The sequence below is a fragment of the Passer domesticus genome, chromosome 1, assembly GCF_036417665.1.
Source record: "Passer domesticus isolate bPasDom1 chromosome 1, bPasDom1.hap1, whole genome shotgun sequence".
Taxonomy (NCBI): Eukaryota; Metazoa; Chordata; class Aves; order Passeriformes; family Passeridae; genus Passer; species Passer domesticus.
The window spans coordinates 72,062,898-72,084,514 of NC_087474.1; the positions used below are offsets into that span (position 1 = coordinate 72,062,898).

Below are 21,617 nucleotides of genomic sequence, written 5' to 3' on the forward strand. Positions count from 1 at the left end.
TTGTCTGTCTTGGCTTTCCAAAGGAGATGCAGTGGCAGCGATACCTGAACCACGGTGAACTTCACCTCTCTCCTCAGTGACCACAAGGCTTCTTGGGTGATGGACTGGACCTGACTGGGCTGGGCTGGCAGCTGTGGTGTTTCTCTTACAATGATGTTTCAGAGTACTTATTACATTGTTCTGTCCCACTTTGTATTTATGAACGGAGATGAAGCATTGCTTGCGTGCTTCACTTGACAGACCTGTTGAATGTCTTAAAATTGACTACAGATTCATTTGGAAGTGGTTTTGCTTTCAACCATGTGCATCATGAGCTGGTATGGGGTAAAGACAGCTCATTAATTTTTGCTGAGGATGTTATGTGACTTTTTATTTCTGTAAGTGTTGAAAGGGAGAGCAGAGACAAAATAACATTAAAAATGCCAGAACTAGTCAACTGGAGTTGTGAGAAAAGTCACATTGACATTTGCTGTGTGCATTTAACTGTTTTGGTAGACTTTCTATGGATGAAATTGAGAATTATGTGGGATGTTTCTTTCTGTGAGACCTGTACCATAACAAAACTTTAACTATTGGCACCTGGCACTGCTGAGTACCTGCTCCTTACTGACAAGGTCACTGGGTTCCATTCCTGCCAGGCTTGTACCTGAAGATCTCAGAGCACGGCAGTCCATGAACGCGGCATTTGTAAAATCACATTTGGGTAAAAAAAGCCATGTTACAATGGCTTTGCTAACACCTTACTTTGATTTGAAGACAAAAATGTTTAAAAGGAAAATATGCTTTATTGTAACACCTGGATTTGAAAAAGCATTATTTTACATTGTTCATTTACATTTTGTTTCTCCCTATACTGTGAAATGTGGACTAAGTTTGGGTGCAAGCCTGTGTTGGGGAAAATTTGCTTGGTGTCACATCCTGTAAATTCCATCTAGAGAGTTTCTTAGGCAAATAATGGGTAGATTTAAGTGACTAAAACTATGTGCTTTTGAAGTGAGGGCTGTTGATCTTAAAATACAAAGAATTAATTCTGTAGTCTCTAAAAAGAAGTACAACATTTGCTTTTCTTCCCAACTTGGCAGCTAAATGAAGGTGGTGCAGTCAAAAGGAAGTGGCTACAAATAGATGAAGCATATTGGTTGTGAATCTGCCAAAGGTGGCCAGCTGTATTGCTATTTTCAGCTAATTCTATGCACTTAATCAGAGTTTTTGCGTAAATTAAAGACTAAAGGTATATTTAGTGATCATTAGGCCCTCCTTTGTAGAAGAACTTGTTCTGTAGTTTAATAATGGGGATGACAGAGAAACAGAAGGTAGCCAGCTAACCATTATTGTCTCTTTTTCTGTGCTAAAATATATCAGGCCTCTGTGATCCTTAGAGGTTTTAATTTGTATTTTTATATAAGTGCCACTTTTGGTAGAGCCACATCATTCAGATTCTTGACTTTTTCACTTTGGTGGGATGATTTCAGAAAGAGTGAGCCATAGACAGCACTGTACAAAAGCTTCTGTGAAAACTCCTGCTACCACATGAGCTAAATGCCCTGTAAGTAAACCTTTCAGTCTGGTTTTCCAGCTCTGTCTAGAATGAAGGGTGCCTCAGGTCAAAAGGCTGTTGGTCATGCTCCTAGTTTCTCAAGGTTTTGAAAATACACTTTGCAAAACTGTTACTGAGGGGAAAAAATAGAATGCAAACCAAATATACGGGTTTTTCATCTATATATGCACTATTTTAAAGTTTCGCAGAGGCTCAGAGGAATTAAAAAGGCAAGCAAAGAATGCTGGATTTGGGTTTCTAAGGGCTACCAGGAAAGAGTACATAGAGTATTTCATATATTAAAAAATGTTAAGTCATTAAAAAATAATTAGAAATAGTCAACAAGCATTCCTACAGTATTTCCTGTCTGTTTTATTCTGTTTTGGTTTTTTTCTCTTGTTTCATGCCTTTATCTTCACCTTGAATTCCCTGAAGGGATACTTTTCCACTGTCCTGAGTCTGGAATTGTACCCTGTAGGTTTTGAGCCCTGCAAACTTTTGGGCATTGGCAGACACAGCAGGGCACCTTGAAATGCTCTGAAAAAGATTCATCTTATGTCACGAGCTAGCAAATTCATTGTAAGTGTGAGCAAGGCAGCAGCCACAGCATATTGGCACCAGTGGAGGTGGTTGGGGGCACCCTAACCTGGCAGAATGAAGTAACACCTTTTTGGCAGTGCCTTTGCATCGTTCCTGCTGCTCTGCAGTGGATGGGGCTGTGCTCAGCACTGGGGCCTGCTTTTGACTTCATTCCTGCAAGGGCACGTAAAAAAAGGAAACTACCTCCCCAATGCAGCAGCACAATAAATATCCTGGAAGGTCTCAGTCCATAAACCCTGTTATAATACCGCAATTTACGATTATGTTGTTATTTGTCAAGAAAACCATGAACAAATCTTTTGTAAAGGAATGCAAGGCACTAAATAGGGAAACTCAAAAGCACCGATGCATTTCAGAAGGAATTTTTTAGGAGGTTCGTATTGATCACCTTGCACCAGAAGTTGATTTGGGTGATCTGTGGTGTGCTAGAAGCGTGACTGAGAGCGTTTGTGCTCTGCTGATTTATTCTGCAGAGTTGCAGGTTTGGTTAGCATGGCCTCAGCGCTGCTACAAGCTGTTGTGGTGTGCTGCCTTCTTAGTAAGAAGTCTGAAGTCCTCAAGATTGCTCCTTGGACTCAGAGGGGCTGGAGAGATGGCTCATGTGTTGTGGGACAGGACTGTGGGAATTGTTTGTGTTTGTGCATTGAAGCCCAGTGAAGCTGGCATTTGCTAAACAAACACACATCTCTCACCCGCATTTTCGATTATGGATAACATCCCTTGAGGAAATATAGGCTTTCAACAGCCCTGCCAAGAGAATGAATGTGGTTGGGGTGGTATTGGGTAAACCTTTGCAGAACAGATGTGCTACTGTGTTAAGATGAACTACTTAAAATCAATGAATAAAATGCCTGTATATTCGTTTTAACTTACGATGTTATTGTGTCACACTGGAATTGAGTGTTAGACAGTTTGGCATCCTCTAATAGTTGATTAGCAAAGTCGTTTCCTCCCATCAAAAATACTTTTCCATTTGGATCGCCCTCTGTTTATTTGTTTGCTTGTGTTTTGATCTTGAAATACAAAATAGCTGTTTGCACACAGCAAAATAGCTGGATATGGTTTCTAGAAATGTGTGCTTAGAGGGTGGTGTATCTGTCTCCCTGAAGTATTTCCTGAGGTTAAAACATACTGATAACAAAACTACTCTTAACGTGGGCAAGGCAGAGTGTGTGGAGCCGAGGTGGCTCAGGGATGAACATCCTTCTGCACATCCTTCTGCGAGGCAGCACTTGAAGCAAATGGCCGAATAGGAGAAGATGGGCTTTCTTCACTTGCTGCAGCAACTGGAACTGAAATTAATTTTAAACAGCTCCCTTGCCTTTGAAATCTGTGATGTGTCTGCCTTTACTTGGAAGATCTGAGAAAGCAGGCTTTAGAAAACAAAAAGCATTGTTCCCTGTAACGAACCGTCAATTGGTCCGTCATGGTTTTCAGTTGTATTCGTGATTACGCTTGTGAAAGAGATTAAAATACTTCTCTTTTATTATCAGCAAAGTGAATTCCCCTGCTGCCCGTTGCTAACAAAGTGTGCCTGGCCCAGCTCTGCTCTGCCTTGGGCTTCTCTTCTGTTCCCCACGTGTTTATTCCTGTTCGGACTGGTGTATATGTGACAAAATCTGCTCAAATTCAGTATCTTCATGGTGGGTTTAAATTTGCAGATTTCTCCCTTCTTCTAGACTCTCTGTAATTGTATGGAGAACTTAAGAAGAATTTTGCGTCTGTATTTATGAATATTTTTTTAACATTCTTCGCATTAGTTTAAGGCACAGAGTGTATCTGTGAAACCACGTTCTGAAATGCCTTTTACAGGTTTCAATTTTTTTGTCTTTTTGGTTTGGTTGTTTTGTTGTTGTTAATGCATCTCTTCTATCTACTCTATGAACACAACTCTGGTCAGGAATGCTTTTTGTTTCATATTTGGGTCTTATCTTTTCGTTGTTTAAAGAAGTTATTTTTTGTGCTGTGGGACAGTAGGTGGCTGGATTTTATCACATACTTACTTCTCATCTACCACCTTCTTTTTATTGCAAAGCAATTTGAAGACAAAATACAGATCTGCTGTTATTTTTAAAATTATTTTGACATACTGCCTATGGTGTAAGTTTATTCCCAAACTGCAGAACTGATGTGCGTAGCTTATTGGAAACAAGGACTGTGCACATTTTGCATCACTGATTAATTTGTAATTGATCCAGGAATCCTGTATTTGAACAGCCTATTTTGAAGAGATGCTGGCTGCATTTCTCCTGCATAGAACCATAAACTCTCAATCAGGAGACCCAGTATGATGCTCTCCTTAACTGTGTGCAGTTGTGCAGTCAGAAAAGTTATGACAGCATTTAAAATACAGATAGCTTGGTTTGACGCCTTCCTATTTCAAGTTAGGAACAAAATTTATGAACCATATATGGGATGGAGGAGCCTGCCTGTCCCTGTCCCTACTGGGGCTCAGAGGGATGGTGTTGGGGATGCAAAGTTCTCCCAGCTCCTGGTGGAGGTGCTACCCCAGCATGATGTCAGCACCTGGGAGTCTGGCAGTGCCTCCTGTAATTAACAGCACAAGGTGCACATTCTCCACTTGGGACAATTTTGAGAAAAGGTTAATGCTGCCCAGGCCTGTAAACTTATTGCTAATGAACTGTGCAGTAACACAACAAGCAGTTTAAGTGTGTGGGTTCAGCAAACAAAGTGCAGTGTAAAGTTTATGTAATTAGTGTTAATGTTTGGTACAAAACACCCCACCGATAGTATCAGCTGACTTATCTCATTATGAGCTATAGCTGTTTCATGAATCTAATAAAACATGAATTTTTAAGACAGGGTAGTGAGAGTAAGAGGAAGGCATGAAATTAGATTAGAGCCTATAAACATAAACTCTGGTTTCTCTGCCCCTGTCCAAAGCAGCATTTGGACTTGTCTTTTACAGCAAGCATTGGCTTTATATTTGAGCAGTAAGGGCCAGGATACTGTCATTCTGGGAGTCTTTTTATCAGTCCCTTACAGAGAGGAGTGTTTTTTCAATTTCCTTTACTGAGATCTGGAGTTTCTGACTCAACTGTAGTGAAAGGTTTAACCGAGCTAATACTTGGTGTTATGAAATACTGAGAATCCTGCTGTGGAAGAATAAGCGTTGTTCCGATCTCCTCTGCTTCCGTAACACGTTTCCGTGATGTGCACTGTGACCGTGTGGTCGCTGTCTCCGTCTTCTTCCTCTTGGATTGGAAGGCAAAAGGTCATCTGTGGAAAGGAGAGGGGAAACAATAAGTGCTGACTCTTGCAGCGGTAAGAACCAAACCTTGCTTTGCAGGAGGATGAGGAAAGTCCAGCAGTCCTGAATTGGGTTGCTCCTGGGGCAGCTGTGGCTTTGGCAGGGTGAGGGATGGGCTGCAGTGTGAACCTGAGCTGCACAATTTTAATTGAAGCTGGTGGTGAAAGGGGTGACTTCACTGTGGTGGCAGCTAGGCAGAACTGAGCTATGTGGAACACTCGTTAATTTTGATTTCAGTGAAATTTAAAATCCCTCTTTAAACAACACTTTTTTAAAAAATGGTATTTTTTATTTAGAAAGTGAATAAAACTTCAGGGGGATTAAGCATATTCGTGGAAGAAATGGAGTAACTTCTTAAATTTGCAACATGAAATAAAATCAGTGTTAGGGCACAGGGTGGGTAAGCAGGAGGAAAGGCTGGGGCTGGTTTCTGTACTCATCAGAGCCTTTAAACAAGGCAAGAATGAACATGCTGTAGAGTTATAGGATGTCTGAGGTTACCTGCTGTGAAAGAGCAGATTAGCATGCTGTGGTATTTTGTTTGAGGTTTCAAGAAATTATCATATCCGGATAGCAAATCCTTGTATAGAAATATACTGCTGTTTCTTCCTGAGATAGTTTCCTTTATCCTGAGCCATTTTATCTTCCCCAAGATGGAGTTTACTGAAACTGTCTTTATTCAGAAAGTAAAGAAATTTATTATATATATTTTTTTTTAAAGCAGCCCCATAGCCTGTAAATGTGGTGTTTTCACAACAGAAGGATTGACAGATGACTAAATGGATTTTCCTTTTGCTTTTTACAACATTTCATAAATGCTGAATAATTTCCATAGTATGAATTGTTTTCATGCTGGTGAGTAGTTCAAGTGGAAAAATGCTAGGTATTGGTAACGTACCCAGTATGTGCAGTGCCTCAAAGTATCTTCAGTTATATTTAATAGAAATACTGTTGGTGAGTCATCATCTTGATGTACCTGGCTGTCCCTTGTGCTGTGCAGATATGTGCAGCTGCTCTCTTAATTCCCACAACCCCACATGTCTTCAGTGTGGAACTGGAAGCACTAACCTCCACATTTATCCTACCTTACTCCAAAGTGCTGTGAGAAGGACTTGCCCCTTCAAACTGGGCATGACAGTGTACTCGAGCTGGGATTATGCCTTTAGCTCCCTAGCTTATCATGAAATGAACTTCTCTTGCTTATTCGAAAAAAAAAAAAAAGTTTCCTAAATTTTGTATAGAAATCCTTGTGAATTTTAGATTTTTTTTTTTTTTTAGTTTTGCTGTAGTTCTTTGTTATAATCTTCAACAGAATGATTGTTTTATTCATGATACATCATCTATGGAGAAACGTCTTGATTGCATTTCATAAGCCCAGTACATTGGCTTCACAATGGGTGAGAGTTAGTTTCTCCTCGTTAGTGTTGTAGACCCTCACCAGCTGGGGCATTTTTGTTATTACAGCAGCAGCATTGCAGTGGCATGGTAGTGGTCTGGGTTACACGTGGAGAACATGCAGAGAAACTTTCATTTTCCCCTCTGCCAGCACTTGGCTAGGGGGAATAACAGACGGAGTTTGTTTGCCACATTCTGCTAGTAGTTGCTAGCTAACTTTTGTGCTCAGTGCTTTTCTCCTGTGGGTGTAGGTAGTCTTGGGGGATGCTAACAGTCAAAATAATACTCCTAGGGTAGGATACCCATAGTAACTGAAGGTGGAAATACAAACACAAGGCACAGTTGTAGCTGGTCGAGCATCATCCCTGCTGTGTTTTGTGGAGGTAAGGGAAGGATTGTATGTGCACATCTATTTGTTTGCCTTTAGCACCTGGGTTTTCTAAACGTGTTACGATGAGAAGATTAAATATGTTAAGTTTGAGGTTAGCTTTTTATTTTAATTCTAAAAGCTTATGTAACTGAGTGAAAGTTAAGTAAGTTACTGTGTTTTGATATATTTGGTAAGTATCATATATACTGTAGAGCCTCCAGGGTTTTAGGAATAAGCTACTTTCCAGGACCTCTGATGACATCCAGATAATACATGATATTGGCCAGAGGTAAAGCTGCTTCTTTTTAATAATCTGTTGCAAATTTCCACTACTTGCCTTGGAGAAAACCTCTCTTTTGGGAAATGGAAATTTATTTGGGACTTATTCCAAGATAAGGTTATGTTCAAACCTTGACTCTGGAATGAAACACAGACAAGAAGAATATAATTTTAATGAGTACAAGATGCCTGCAAAGTGCTGCTCTGAGTTCATCAGTAAATGAACTATCCCAACCCCAAGAGCAGTATTTGGTGGTTTTGGCTCCGGTGAAGGTCTGTGTGGGACTAGCAGGTTTTCTGATGGATAAATGTGCTGAAGCGGCTGAGGGCAGGAGCCAGGGGGGGTGCACGAAGCTGTGTCTGTCGACACATTCTTTCGGTGTGTTCTGGCTAGCACCAGCATGGCAAGCAGCACAGGGACACCCTCCTGCTCCTCGCAGCATCAGGAGAGCAGCCAAGGCTTTCACCTTGTCAGGATGAGACTCTAAAGCAGCAGTGGCAGAAGGAAAGAGAGTGGACTCTGGCTGGCGGAAAATCTGGGTTTATTGGAATCCACAAGGACTCCAACAACCCAGAGAGACCATGCAGCCAAAGTCCATGATGCTGGGCTGTGCAGGGGATTATAAGGAGGGGAGGAAACAGGGGAGGGGGTTTGCCAGTGGTGACATGGGGGGCATGGGGAAAGGGGAGGATTGACAATGAGGGTACCAATGGGGATGACTTAGGGGGGGACCCAGCCGGCCCCTGAACCAATCACTCAATGCCCTGGGTAGAAGTTTCTGGAGAAAGGGGATGGGTTGCCCAGTGATGGACAGGGTACCAGGGAGGGACCAGGGCAGAGATACAATGTTTTCTAGGGGGACAGGGGAGGGGATAGAAAGAGTGACATTGCCAGGGGGAGGAGACAAGCAGGACAGAACCATTAAAACAGGGGTGCAACAGAGCAGTCCAAAATACAACTTAGTTTGTCTAAAACTTAAAAAAACACAACACAACAGGTGCACAGGTGAAGAGGGAGTGTTTGACTGCTGTTGAGGAAGATGTGATGATTTGATGTATTTTGCTGCTATGAAAATGGGTGGTGTAGGTCAGATTAATCAATTGCTTTGGTCCGTAGAGATGTCTGAGACCAGAGCCAGCAGAGAAGGAGAGATGGGATGCGTGGTGTGACTCTGGGGCTCAGTGGAAGGGGAAGCAAAGAGAGCAGAAGGCTCAGAGCAAGGAGAGGAGTGAACCCCTCCCCATTTGGCAGCAGGGCATTACGGCCTTGAGGAGCTTCATCTTAGGGCTTTTTGCAAGCCTGAGGTCTGTTTGCTTATCAGGTCCCTCAGTTTGTGGGTGCTCACTGGGTTTGGTGGACAGCCCGTGGTTGTGTCCTTGCACGCCAGCTCTTCCTGAAATCCCTGCTACATCCTGCAGCCTGAGGGGCAGGAGGGGAAAGAATGCCATGGGAGCACTAGCCATTTCCAGTTGTTGGTAGGAAAGGATAAGCAGATTGAGGACAGGGAAAGTAAAGCAAATTTTTGTTGTCGCCTGCTTGCATTAATGAGAAGGGTTGTGAGGTGCCTGGGTATGAGTTTAGATTTTGCTAAGCCAAGTGATCTGTGAAAGCAGAGAGTAAATCCATTTTCTCCCCTCTACTTTAGTAATTGGTAAAAGGCAGAAAGTCATTGTTGACTGAGAATAAACAGATTTCAGGCATTCCTAGACTGAGAAACCTGCTTAGCTTTCTAAAATCGGTCTCCCTGGTGCTCTGCTAAAAGCTTAATTGGCTGACATTTTGTATGTGAGAGATTTGCTCTGCTGGCCTAAATTGAGTTATTTTGTGTAAATGTTTTTGTGGGGTTTATAAAATACTCTCCTCAGAACATACGTGTGTGTAAACTCTGGACTGTTTCTTTTGAAAGAGTAATAATGAGTACTAGATGTTGTGGCTTTGGCATACAGGGGATAATTTAACATGGAATTCAGTTTACACTTCTAGTTAACCTTGTGAGGGATAAATGTCTGCCTTTTTCCCCCTGCAAAACCAGCTGCTAAGATACAGTCTTCCTGTAATTATGAAAAATGATGGCTGTGCTGGTCATGCCAAATACTGGGGATGGATAGCCGCTCTTTTTAAGCATTCCTTTCTTAACTGTGTAAGTGCTGCAGCTTCATCATAACAGGTACAACACAATGCTTTGCAAGTGCTTGAATCCTTTGCAAGTTGCCAGGTCTCATTAGGAAGGAGTTAATGTTGTGGCAGAGCCACTCTTGCTGCATGTCTCTGGCTTCAGCAGTGACCAAACTGTCTCCTCCTCTCTTCCTTATAGTGCTCGAAAGTCATCTCGCACACTTCCTTGCTCTGTTTTTAGTACATTGTAATTAGTATTTTCATTCAAGCTTTAAAATTCCTTGGAGATTTGCCTAGGAGAGGGCTGTGCACTTTTAACCCAGCTGCAGAAAAGGGATCTGCATCGTATTAACCGTGAAATTTGCAGGTCAGCGTTGGAATTTCAATATTTGGTGTTTATAACTTGCTGCCTGGTTTGGTCTTTTTTATTTCGCATTAATTTCCACCTCTTGTGCTCCCAAATGTGACTGTGTTTCTCTCCTTTTTTAATATTTTTTTTCCCATTGGAATCAAGTGCTTACTCCATCCAAATATTTGATGAACTTTCTTGGCAGGGATCAGCAGAGCCGCAGAGTTGCTACTTGGGGCTTTCTTTGTTGGAGATCTGGAATGAGTTTAAACATTAAAGTTTGTTTAGTTTTGGATATGACAAAGGCTCCCCTTGAACCTTTTTTTTTGCATGCTGTTAGTACAGTAAACATGTGTAGTACAATAAACACCTCCACCCCCGATTTAGGTGTCCAGCAGTTCACACTGAGAATGGATAAGCCTAATTTCTTAGGGAAACAGGGCATGTACAGTAGCTTTGTTTCTGTCGTCTTGCTCTGAAAACTTGTCTCTAGTTCCTAACCAGAAGAGGATTAGGAGTATTTTGAATCATTTGCTGATTGTGTTTTTTTAACATGGATGTGAGCTAGAGTGATTCTGAACTAGTTTCTCTGTGAGCAGAAAGGCAGGCAAAGCTCAGCAGTTGTCTCTCTGTTGCAATGTGTCCGTGCCTCAGGCCCAGAGGCTGGGAAAGCTGGCAGGGATGGAGGAAAAATGTCATTGCTGTAGCCAGAGGAGCAGAAGATATTTGGGAGCAAAGGACATGCAGCCAGGGAAGAACCCCTCTCTTCCCATCTAGGAATCCCAACTCAGTTCTCTGTTTCTTTTCCCCTGCTATTAAACTTTGACTGGACTTTATTCTATTCAGATGTCCTGGTCAGAGGGATTGAAAACAAAAGGCATGGTTGAAATGCCAAAGATTGAGACTATTTTAGGAAAATGCTAATGCCTCGGAAATTGTCGAAGGTGCCAGCTGTGTGAAAGAGGGCTGGTTGAGTCAGAGAGGCTGGGCTGTGGTGCAGCCCCAGGGGAAGGAGGGTGGTGGGAGGAAAGGCTCTGGTGCATCATGCGTGAGGGGAAAGGAAGAGCTTCAGCCAAAGGTTGTTTCACTGCAGGTTGTGCTTGTGTGCGTATTAAGAAGGTGGCTACAACAGGCACATTTAATAAACATTTAATGGTGGGGGGTATTCACTTTTTCTGTGTGTTGGTCGGTGCCCTAGCAGGGTGTGCTGGTCTCCCACGCCTTCAGTTTCATCTCAGCCTTGGAGTGATACAGCCTGTCCCTGTGGCTCAGTTCTGTCAGGAAATGCTTCGGAGTTGCAATGTGCGGGAAAAAAGGAATCCTGAACACAGTCCTTCCTTGTCTGCCAGAGCAGCACCAAGAGAACCTCTGAGGACTTTTGTGGGGCAGTGGGTTTCCTGCTTTGTTGTAGAACAGTCCTGTAATGCCTACCCTGCATGGCAGCCACTTCTGGAGTAGATGCTCGTGAATGTTTGGATTTGGGGATGCTGTCCCTTAGGTCAGGAAATAACACATGTGCCTAAAACAGTTAATATTCTGGGGTGCATGCTGTATTATTCAGTCCAAAATTAGTAATTGGAAATACTGTTTTTGAAGTTTAGTGATATGGTCTGAGCCAGACTGGTAGCTTGCATCCGCATGAAGGGGTGAGTCGTGCTTCCTCCTCCTTCCTCACCAGCTTCCAGCTGCCGGCTTTTGCTCTGCCCTTTGTATCACGTCAACCTTTCATCTGTTTGCAGAGCAAACATGATCAATTTGCTGATTTGTTAGACACCCCATAAAAAAAAAAAGGCGCAGTGAGGGAGGAGTGGCTATGGAGAGGAGGGTGACTGGCCGGCAAGGGCAGGAGCTTGCTCAATCACATTGTCTAACCACACCCTTGGACAAACACAGGCTCTCCAGCTGCCAGAAACCATCCCTTGGCCTTTCACTGTAAAGGCAGCAGAGCCCTTCTGAGAAGCAATGGGCACATGGGCTGACTGGAAGCAGGGAATGCTGCCAGAGTGAAACTGTGCCTTGCTCTGACACTGATGCACGGCTGTGCACACAAACACGGTTTTACCCAGTTTTCCTTTCCAGGCTCTTACGATGAGCTGTGGCTGTGTTGCAGCATCAGGGACTGGGTATCAAACCCAACAACCTGGATGAGCCAGAGGTGTGAAGGTGAAATCGTCCCAAATTTACTCTGTAGGTATTACAAAGGTGAGAAGTATATAGTAGAAAACAGTAATAACCTGATATAGTAGACAATGTGATTTATTCTAGAATTGATAGTTAGATATTTCCCATCAAAACTAGAGTGTTCTATATTATGGAAATAATGCCAAAGTCTGAAGACTAAATTATGTTCATCCTGTAAAAAATACATAGTTTCATGTTGTTTCCTAGAGGATATTTTGACAAGGGTTATGTTCAGTGACAGCAAATAGGAGTAGACATGGTCATCCACTGATCAGTCACGAGCCTGAGAAAGTGCTCTTGAATCTTTGACAGCCACTCCATGTCAGGAATTGGTTGACCTAAGTGCAGGCTAAGGAAGAGTCTGAGGGAAGACTTCAGGAGTGACCTAACCGGTTGCAAATGTGGTGTTACTGTAGTTGTTATAAGGGCTTCCTTTGTATCCAGAAAGTACAGCTTGTGTAGGTACGTTTTGATAACATGTTACTTAAGAAAATGAGTGAGCTGGGATTTTGCCAATATGAGCAGGCTTATTTTCTTGATAAGCTCCTAGAAGCAGTAACTGCATAAAAAAAAAGAAAAAGAGGAGAAGTTTATAGCAGAAGAAAGTTTTTACTCCATTCACATGATGTTGAGGAGCTTCTAAAAACTTTATTCTGCAATTTTTCTTTTGTTTTGTTGCTTTACAAAGTTTGTGTTGCATTGTGTTGCCTTTGAGACCAGTATAAACTCACTCTTAAGTGCTCTGGTGCCCATTTTATGAGAGGCAGACCCATCAGCTGGCAGCCTTAGGTTGGTATTTACAGCAGGGACATTGTTTCTTGGGGAGGGATGGCAACAGTACATGGAAATTGCAGGATAATTCAGGTGAGCGTAAATGTGTGGGTCGAGGTGCCTGTACTTTGATGCTGAGAGCCCAGCAGGAGCAGACTTTTCCAGATAAGATGTATAGGGACAGCAATTTGCTTGTTACCAGTTGTCTTGGAGAGCTTTTTGTTTGTGATGGCGGTGGTGTGTGGGAGTGGTGGGTGCCAGGAGCAGGCTCCCACCGCCACAGCAAATTACCTGGCTTGCAGTCTGCTCCTAGCCCTTTACAAAGATAACCCTGGGGCAAGGGATCAGCCAGAAAAGTGGGAGATTGAGTTATTCTGGCAGCATGACTTTCCCTTGGTTGGCTGGTACCCCAAGAGATCTGTGGGTGGGAGCTTATTCTTGTACCTGTGTGTGTGCTGCAAACAAAACTTCTGTGGTTTATGTGCCACCTAAGTAATGCTTCCAGCACCTCCACATGTATAGGTTTGGTGGGGTGGGTGGGCATGGCGAGCTGGGTGGCTCCTTATCACCAAAGTAAGGTCTCATAGCCTGCCAGAGGGAGGACTCAGTAGGGAAAAGAATTAACTGTGGCGTTCTTGTTTGGTTTAGTGTTTTGAACGGAATGGTTTCTGCCAGCTCCTCCCTTCAAAGAGTTCAAAACTTTGTACTTATGCAATGTCTGCTATGAAAAGATCTTCAAGGGTTTTGCGCACATTTACATCCTTCTCCCACAAATGTTGTCAGGCAGGAAGAGGGAGACCACATTTCTGTAAATAACTACTCCTGCATGTACAGCAGCTTGCTGGGAGTTTTATGCAAACAAGGCAAGAACTTTTCCTGGACCTGCTTCTTGTTCCTGGGTTTTTCATGCAGGACCTTCTCCTCCAGTAGTCCCTCTTGGCCGGCCCACTTATGCCAGTAGTTCTCAACTCAGCAAGCTGGCTCATATGCTGGCTTTTGAAATACAAGGTGTTTTCTCTCCTTGCACAGTTGACAAGCCATTTTGAAAGTAGCAGACCTGTCATGGCAGTCCTGCTATCCCCACCCTGTTCAGCTTGCACTCAGATGGAGGATGCTTGGAGGAAATACTTTCTGTTCACTCAGTGCCTTGTATTAATCATAAGTGGCGATGTCACAGTAGCTAACAAATTAGATGCATCCTCCTTCTACTTCCTCCATGGTTCCTGGAATAGCCTCTGAATGGTGTCTTGTCTCAAACTGCGGTAAATCAGCCCGGAACAAAGGCGTTATGAACAGGACTACCCACAGATGTCATGGGAAGAAACGAAAAATTGCAAGGCTTTACTTTTGTGCTATTGTCACAGAACTTCTTCTTTTTCCCTTTTCTTCGTAAATGATTCAAAGCTCTAAGGAGAGTAACATCCTCTTTTTAAAACCTGCTGTCAAAACAGAAAGGAAACATACAATGCAAACAAAAAACCAAATTCTGTTTAGGTAACAATGACCTGTCTAAGTTGTCCTCGGTGTGTGGTCCAGAGAGCCGAAGTAGCTTCTGTTTAATTTATAATATGTACGTGCTCTGCAGAGTGCATCAGGAAAAAGGAAAAGGGGAAAAAAAAAAAAAAAGAAGAAAAAAACACCCTTCTGGAAGAGGGGGGATTAGAAGCAAACTGACAGACTGTTTATTACGCAGCGTATAACTTACCAAATGGCTTCATTTTTCTTAGTGGTCCAGACTTGTCACTTTCATTTGGCAAACTCCAACGCTGCAAATTCTGAAAGCAGCTATTATTGGCTTCTGCCCGAACTGTGCTCAGCTCATATAAATTTGGTGTCTGATCTTTTATATTGAGATTAATAAATATTTATTTAAGCAGACCAAATATCGCCAGGCCTTTCCTACAACATGTGAATTTGAATGCAGTGCAAAATTTTCAGGTAGGCATGTGATTGCTTAAATATGTATAATTTAGCTTCACACATTTATACCTTCTTTTTCCTGCCTCAGTACCTCTCTGTTCTGCAGTGCTATATGTAAAATGTGTAGCCAAACATATAGGCAGGGACTGTTATTAGATAATCGTGTTAAGAATGTGCAAAACTGCGTGGTTTAACATGGAGGAGAACAGACAAAGTAACTCTTGTTCAGTACAGCGTGTGCCTTTTTCTTAGTACCATTACTCTGGTATATTAGGTGTATTAAGAGTTTATATTGTCTTGTCTGTGTGCAACTTGGATAATCCTGCTGAATTGGTCTAAAGAGCCTTCTTTTAATTCAAATTCATCCTCTCCTTTTGATTGTTTCTCTACATAGACCAACCATCACACAGCATGGTATCATCATTTTACCAAAAAAGCATGTGCACCAAAAAGAGTGCTCTTGGAGGGGCATTGTGGTTTTTGGGTTCTCTCATGCTCTGTCACTTAAATTCTCAGATTTAGGATTGGCTCCCATCATTTTATGTGTACAGAAGCACCTGGGAAGTAACAGGGGTACTACCTGACAGCCATCTGTGCAGCCAAGCATGGGGCCTTTTTTCCCAAGGGTATTTGGTGTGGCAGGCTGGTGAAATGGCCTGTGAGGGGCCTGCTGCCCCTGTGGCCAGTCAGTCCTATCTCCTGCAGCCCACCTCAGTGGCCTGTCCAGTCCTTCTCCTCACCAGAGATGTTACCGCTGCTTGGTTTAGGAAAAGGAGGGTATGTGTGAAAGAAGTGTGTGTCGGCAGAGAAACGGGGAAGAATACTCTAGATCTTCAGAGGTCATTAAGTATTGAGCTGCATTTTGCTTACAGTTTTCTTCTGACTTCCAGGAGGTTGCAATTAACCCTCTGCCCTTTGCCATTAACCTCCTAAGGCCATTCCACCTCATTCCCAGCTGTGTCTTCCTGGTGCTTGTTCACTGAGTATTGGAGAACTGCAGTGTTGGAGATTCTGTTCTTGGAAAGACTGTGCTTCATTCTCTCTGTAGAGCACCTCAGGTTGGAGCTTGGGAGTGGAGGTTGGGAAGGGAGCGCATGCACCATCCTACCTTTCCCAGGCTCCCATCCAGGAGGTATTACACTGTCTTGATGGAGGTTTCAGCTGGTGGTGAATCACATCATTGCTTAATACCTTAGAAGCTGAAATTTTCTGCTGCCAGTTTTCAGGCATCCGTAAGCCTGGTTGATTGATTCATCTGTCCTGCATAATGGCTGGAGACATTTATATGATATTTCCCCATGTTGCTATCAGAATTAGCAAGGAGATTCAGAGTGTACCAAGCAAATTAGTAATTTGCCATTCTTCTTTTATTTCTTGCTTTTGAGATATTTGTCCCATTGCCTGATAAGGGAATTTATCTGTAACACCAGTTCGCTCTGTATTCATAGTTCTCCTCTGTGGTTATCCCCTGTTGCTTGTGAATTTTCAAAGGTTTTCCTTTGAAGTCCAGGAAAGCTTTTATTTTAAAAATGCTCTGAAGATCTCAGAAAGGCTGAACCTTATGGTCCACATTCATAGGCTATTAAAACTTGTCCCTTATACTTTACATAGAAAGATTTTATTTTGATCTTCTGCACACCATTCTCCCTTGTATCTGATGATAAGGGAGTCATATTTGGCTTTTTCCTTTAGTTTTTCCTGGAGGGGGGAAAAGCTAATGACCAACAACAAAAAATAGTCCCCAAAACATCAAGTCAAACAGATTTTTCATTAGTTTTGCTTCAGAAGATTGTGGTAGGAACCTAAATGTGTATAGAAACCTCTCAAACATTTTACGATAGTGGGCGGGATATGGGATATGGAGCCTTCAGTGAAGGCATTCATACTCCTACGCCTTCATCAGGCAGGGAAGGGGGGAAAAGAAGCACGCAGCTGTAGATTAAACTCTTCTCTCCTAGTTCCTGCAGCTTTAGTCCCACAGCATAGGCTGCTGTTCTGCACTCTGTAAATCACCAGGAGCCTTTTAGGGAGAATGAGCCCTCACGTTTTGTGTGTACTTAAACACAAATCTGCTCTCTAAATTTTCTTGACAAGGTTTCTTTGTGTATTGCAGAGAAACAAAGGGCATAATTTAATTTTTCTGTAGATGCTGCCAATTTTCTTTTTCTATACATGCTACCTTAAAGGCAGATTTAGAGGGAAGGCATTTTGGCTTCAGTCTTTGTGAGTCAGCGAACCTTTCCATCGATTTACAAGTTCTGACAAAACCTGCTTTTCAGACACTGCTTTTGATGCACTCCAGGGCTCTGGTAAAGTGGATTTTGTTCTGTCTGGCCATCTCTGTCATTAGAAGAACCTGTTGGGAGAAAGAGGTTTTTCTGTTGCTTCAGGACAAAATACAAAACTGGCTTCTTTAATTTGTCTGTGTAGATAACGTGGAAGTTCAAACTGACCCAGGACATTTCTTCCATTTTTATTTCTTCAGTTCTGAGTGAACATGGTGTCTTTGCAAAGCAGGATTTACATAATCTGGATATTAGGACAGATGTCAATTTTTTTAGAATGTAACTTTAAAGAACGGGAATAACTAAATGTTCTTTCCTCTATTTCAGAGCTAAAAATATTTATTGCATCTTGGGGGTTCTTTTTTTTTTTAATCAGAATATTTAATATTTTGCTTGGCAGCACTCCTGGCATTACTGGAGACAATTTGATCAAATGCATGTTCAGTCTAGGTCAGAAAAGAGTTTTGTGCAGCATAACAGCTGTTACCTGCCATTTATTCACTGAATACAGGAGATTGATGTGCTTTATTGGGCCAGAACAGCTCTCGACTGCAATGTCCTTTAAGTTACTTTCCACAGAATTTGATTTAAAATATGCATAACTAATAAAAGGGCTCTTGGAACAGGGTATGTATTTAAAACCCCATAATAATTTATGTTTTTGGTTGGAATGAAAGCACCTGGCTTGTTTATTATGACCCATTACTGACTGCTCCTGTTAAAGACATTCCCTCAGCGGTGGGTAGGATGTGCAAGACCAGGGAAGCAGCTACGGGAGGAGTGGAAAAAGTTTAAAATTCTGTCCTCTGAGTGCTGATTTATTTTGCTAATGCTTGTTGCAAAAGGAGGCTGCAGTGTGATTACAGAGGATTTGATTCTGTACAAGTATCTTCATGAGTTTCTGTATGATTTTGAATTTCTGTTAACTAATGTCCTACTAATGGAGACACCATCTTTTGCCATTTGGAGAAACTGTATGGACATTACCTTTTTTCTTGTGGTATGATTAATTTCTCCCCCTTTTTCCACCTATTTCTAGTTGTGCTAACTGGATACATACTCCTTTTAAAATCCCTTTGCACTGGAAACATCCATGTTTTGCAACACTTCAGAAACAAATATCCCTGCTCTTGCACTTCGGTGTCTTGGCACCAGTCTTGTCTGGTCCTTAGGGACCAGAACATGGCCTTTCCACTGCTGTAGCTGGGGCAGCACTGGTGTAGCTAAGCGTGGTATGGAACTCCAGAGCTTTGGAGCAGATGCGTTGGCTATTGCTTGGCTGTCTGGCTGCCCAGGTAGCCCACTCTTAATTCTCAAGCTGGAAAATACTTCTCTTCTGGGGAAACTACATCTCTGGCCATAATGTAACTTACACCCCTGTCTCTGACATTTGCTCCCTGTGCAGGTCTGGTGGCTGGGGTGGCAGTAGCTGCCCTGGGCAAGGCTGCTCTGCAGTTCTGATGTCAATTAAAAGTTGTAGGTAACACACACAGGGTGGGTGCAGGGCATGGTGTGCAGTGGTTGTGGAGGTGGTGGTGGCAGAGCAGGAGTGCATATTCTTATGGAGAGCTGTGTGGACCTTTTCTCACTAGTTTCTTTTCACTGCATTGTGAATTTGAAAAAAAAAAAAAAAAAAAAAGAAGTAGCAATTCTCATACCAAAATGGTGTCATGATCATCCCAAGACAAAACTGTGGAACTGTTCTTTCAGTTGCGTTTAGGATGTCTGGGCCCTTGCTGGTGCAGGTGGATTTGAGGAAGAAGTGTGTGAGTTTGAGAGCTGGATTTGGATTAGTCTCAATCTTAAAACTTTCTGTTTTAAATTTAAAATACTGACCCTCAATAATCAGCCTTTTAGGTTTGCTTTCTTGAACTAATGGAAAGAAGAAATTGTTAAAGCAAATTCAAAAGAAGACCAGGACCATGCACATTAGCCAGACACAGTGGTTCTTTCTCTGCTGACTTTAAAAGCAGTGCTTTCCTTTCCCATTGTAGAGCTGGATTTGTAGCAGTTGGCTCCAAGTTTCTATTGTATGCCTTTTAATTTTTAAGCAATTTGTTTTCACCACAAGTCTGTTTCTGGAGCAGCTTGCATGGCAGAGTGGGAGACTTTTTTTATGGAAAGGTATGAGCTGTCATTCCTTTCTACATGCTGTGAGGTGTGGAAATATAATTATTGGTGTTTACACAGGAGGAAGTGGAAGCACAGAGCCATTCTGTGTGAGGCTGGCCAGGAGAGCCTGCACAGGCTTGGATGAGAAACATCAGCACCCGGTGCCCCTCTCAGGCCCTTGGGAATGGCTTGGCCTGTCATGCTGGGCTGGCTGCCTTGGTGGGGAGACAGAGGCAGGAGGAATACAAAGGTGACTGAGACAGAGCACATTTGGTCAGAAATTACTATTCTTCAGATCTGTGGCATCATTTATTTAATGCATTATTTCAGTTCAGTCTGGGTCCCACTTTCTTTTGGCAGAGGCACTACAGAGGAAGTTTGTAGATGTTCGAGATTGCATCGTTGCTGCTTCAAACCAAATTTACCCGAACACAAAGGCGTCACTCCAGTTTTAAAAATGTGTGTATGTAGGTTTTTTCACGTTCAAACAGTTACTAACTTTAATGCTGAGAAACCTCAGCCTGAAAGGAAACCTTTTTATAGTCACCATGTGAAGGAGTATAAATAGATCTGTAGATTGAAGGGCTCTTTCATCCCCTGTCTGGAGCAGCCAGGACAGTGGCTGCTTGTGCTGTAGAGCTGGTGGGTATTCAGATTCCTTGGGATCTGCAGAAGCCAATTAAGGGAAAAGTAGTTGGTGCTTTAAAGTACAATGCAGTATATAAGTTTTCAGTTGCCTGCTTCCTTCTTCCCTAACACTTTTTTTTGTGTGTGTTTAATGAACAAGTCCCACACTTTCAACAAATTCATCTCCATTGTCCTTTTTTTTTTTTTGTTTTGCCTTTTTTTTAGTGGAAACTGTGACTCATAAAATATTTTAATCCCTGTTACTGAGCATCATTAAAATGAAGATTGTTCCCCAACAGTGTGTTTTTCATTTAAGAACTTTTCATGCTGTGAGTGCTCTCTGCATTGAAGGATGACATGTAATAAGTTGATGAAATTAGAAGTTTTATAAGACATAGTACTCATAACTTTTTCTTATGTAAAGTAACATACTTTGTGATTTTAAATTCTCTTTGCTGTTATGCACACAGGCACATCTTACTTAACAATATGTGAAGCATATTAAACTAGTAGTTAAGATAGAAAACTGGATGAGAAAAACAAATTACACATTTGAAAAGTAAGATTGTCTTCCAAAAAGTGTCCAATGCTTACAAGCAGACATGACCTAGGATGAGGAAAATGTATTTCGGGAGGACCATGTGGATGCTGCTTTGTCCCTCTGCCTAGCGTATGTATTCTTCTTAAAAGGGGACAGATGAGCATCAAGCTCTTACATATGTTCAGTAGTGTGGTGCAGGGATCATGGGCTGGGAGGGGGTCGGTGGCTTTGGGCTTTGGTGCCATGTCCTAGCCTTTGGCCAGAAGCCTGCGTTGGGCCGGCCCTGCCTTTGGGCACAGGTTTGTGCTCTTGGTTGTGGGATTCCCTGCTTTGCAGGAGACAGCAAAGGGAGAGGAGTGTGGTGTGCACATGGCTTGTTAACACCTGCATGCTGTATTTTGGGAAATTTCTTTCACTGTTTCTTCCAGGGGACTACTTGGCATGTGCATATCGTCCTTCTTTCCTTCCTCCCTTACGGGTCATGTCACGTAACAGTGATAGGCATAATAGTGGCTCTAAATTTTTAAATACAGGTTGTGAAGGAAAGGAAAAAGAAAACAAAACCACAACACAAAAAGGAGAGGGGGAAAGAAAGTGCAAATAAAGCAGATGCTTGCAACATCCTATGCATTTACCCAACACTTAATTTTTAAAGCGTTTTTTCCTTACCCATAAATGCCTCTTCCCTTAAAGACAGCTACTTTAGAAGCTGCACACTCACAAGTACTGGACACATGACTGGGAAATGAAGATAGACTATAAAATGCATAACAGCATAAATCCTTCAAATTAGTAATTAAAAAATGGCAGGATTTTTTTTCTAACCTTTTCATGCACTACCATTTAGCATGCAGCAAGCTTAAGATGGAGAAATTTTTCTTAATTTCTTTTAAAATTGTCTGCATGGGACTCCTTGGCTCACCGTGGCTATAAACTCATAAAGGGTAGAGGTTTCATTTAGAAACCATCCAATTTAAAAGGGAACTGGGCGGGAGGTAGGAAACAATGCTGAGTGGGATGCTTAAATTGCTCAGGATGTTGTAAATAGAGCTGCTGCCTTTTGATCTTGTGAAGGGCCGCAGAGATGCCTTTGCTTTGACCAAAGGATGTTGGAAGCAAGTGGCAAGAAATCACCCACCTTCCATCCTGTTTTCCACGGTTGTTACTTGGCTTATGACTGGTGTTATTAAGGAGGTGTAAGGAAGCAGCACAGACAAGGCTTCCCTTTAGGGTCTTGTTGCGGCTGGAGAATTAGAGAGCGTG

The 21,617-nt window shown here is 42.4% G+C and overlaps 1 protein-coding gene across 10 annotated transcripts in view; it reads left to right on the forward strand.

Moving 5' to 3' along the window:
- Positions 1–21,617, forward strand: part of JARID2 (jumonji and AT-rich interaction domain containing 2) — a 212,241-nt gene that overhangs the window by 28,958 nt on the left and 161,666 nt on the right. Inside the window, exon 1 of one of the 10 annotated variants that reach the window (XM_064423631.1) lies at positions 8,608–8,757. The exons of the other annotated variants lie outside the window; for them this stretch is intronic. The gene's annotated coding sequence lies outside the window, so the exon portion shown is untranslated. Of the gene's footprint in view, positions 1–8,607; positions 8,758–21,617 lie in introns of those variants that run through there. 10 annotated transcript variants of the gene reach the window in all.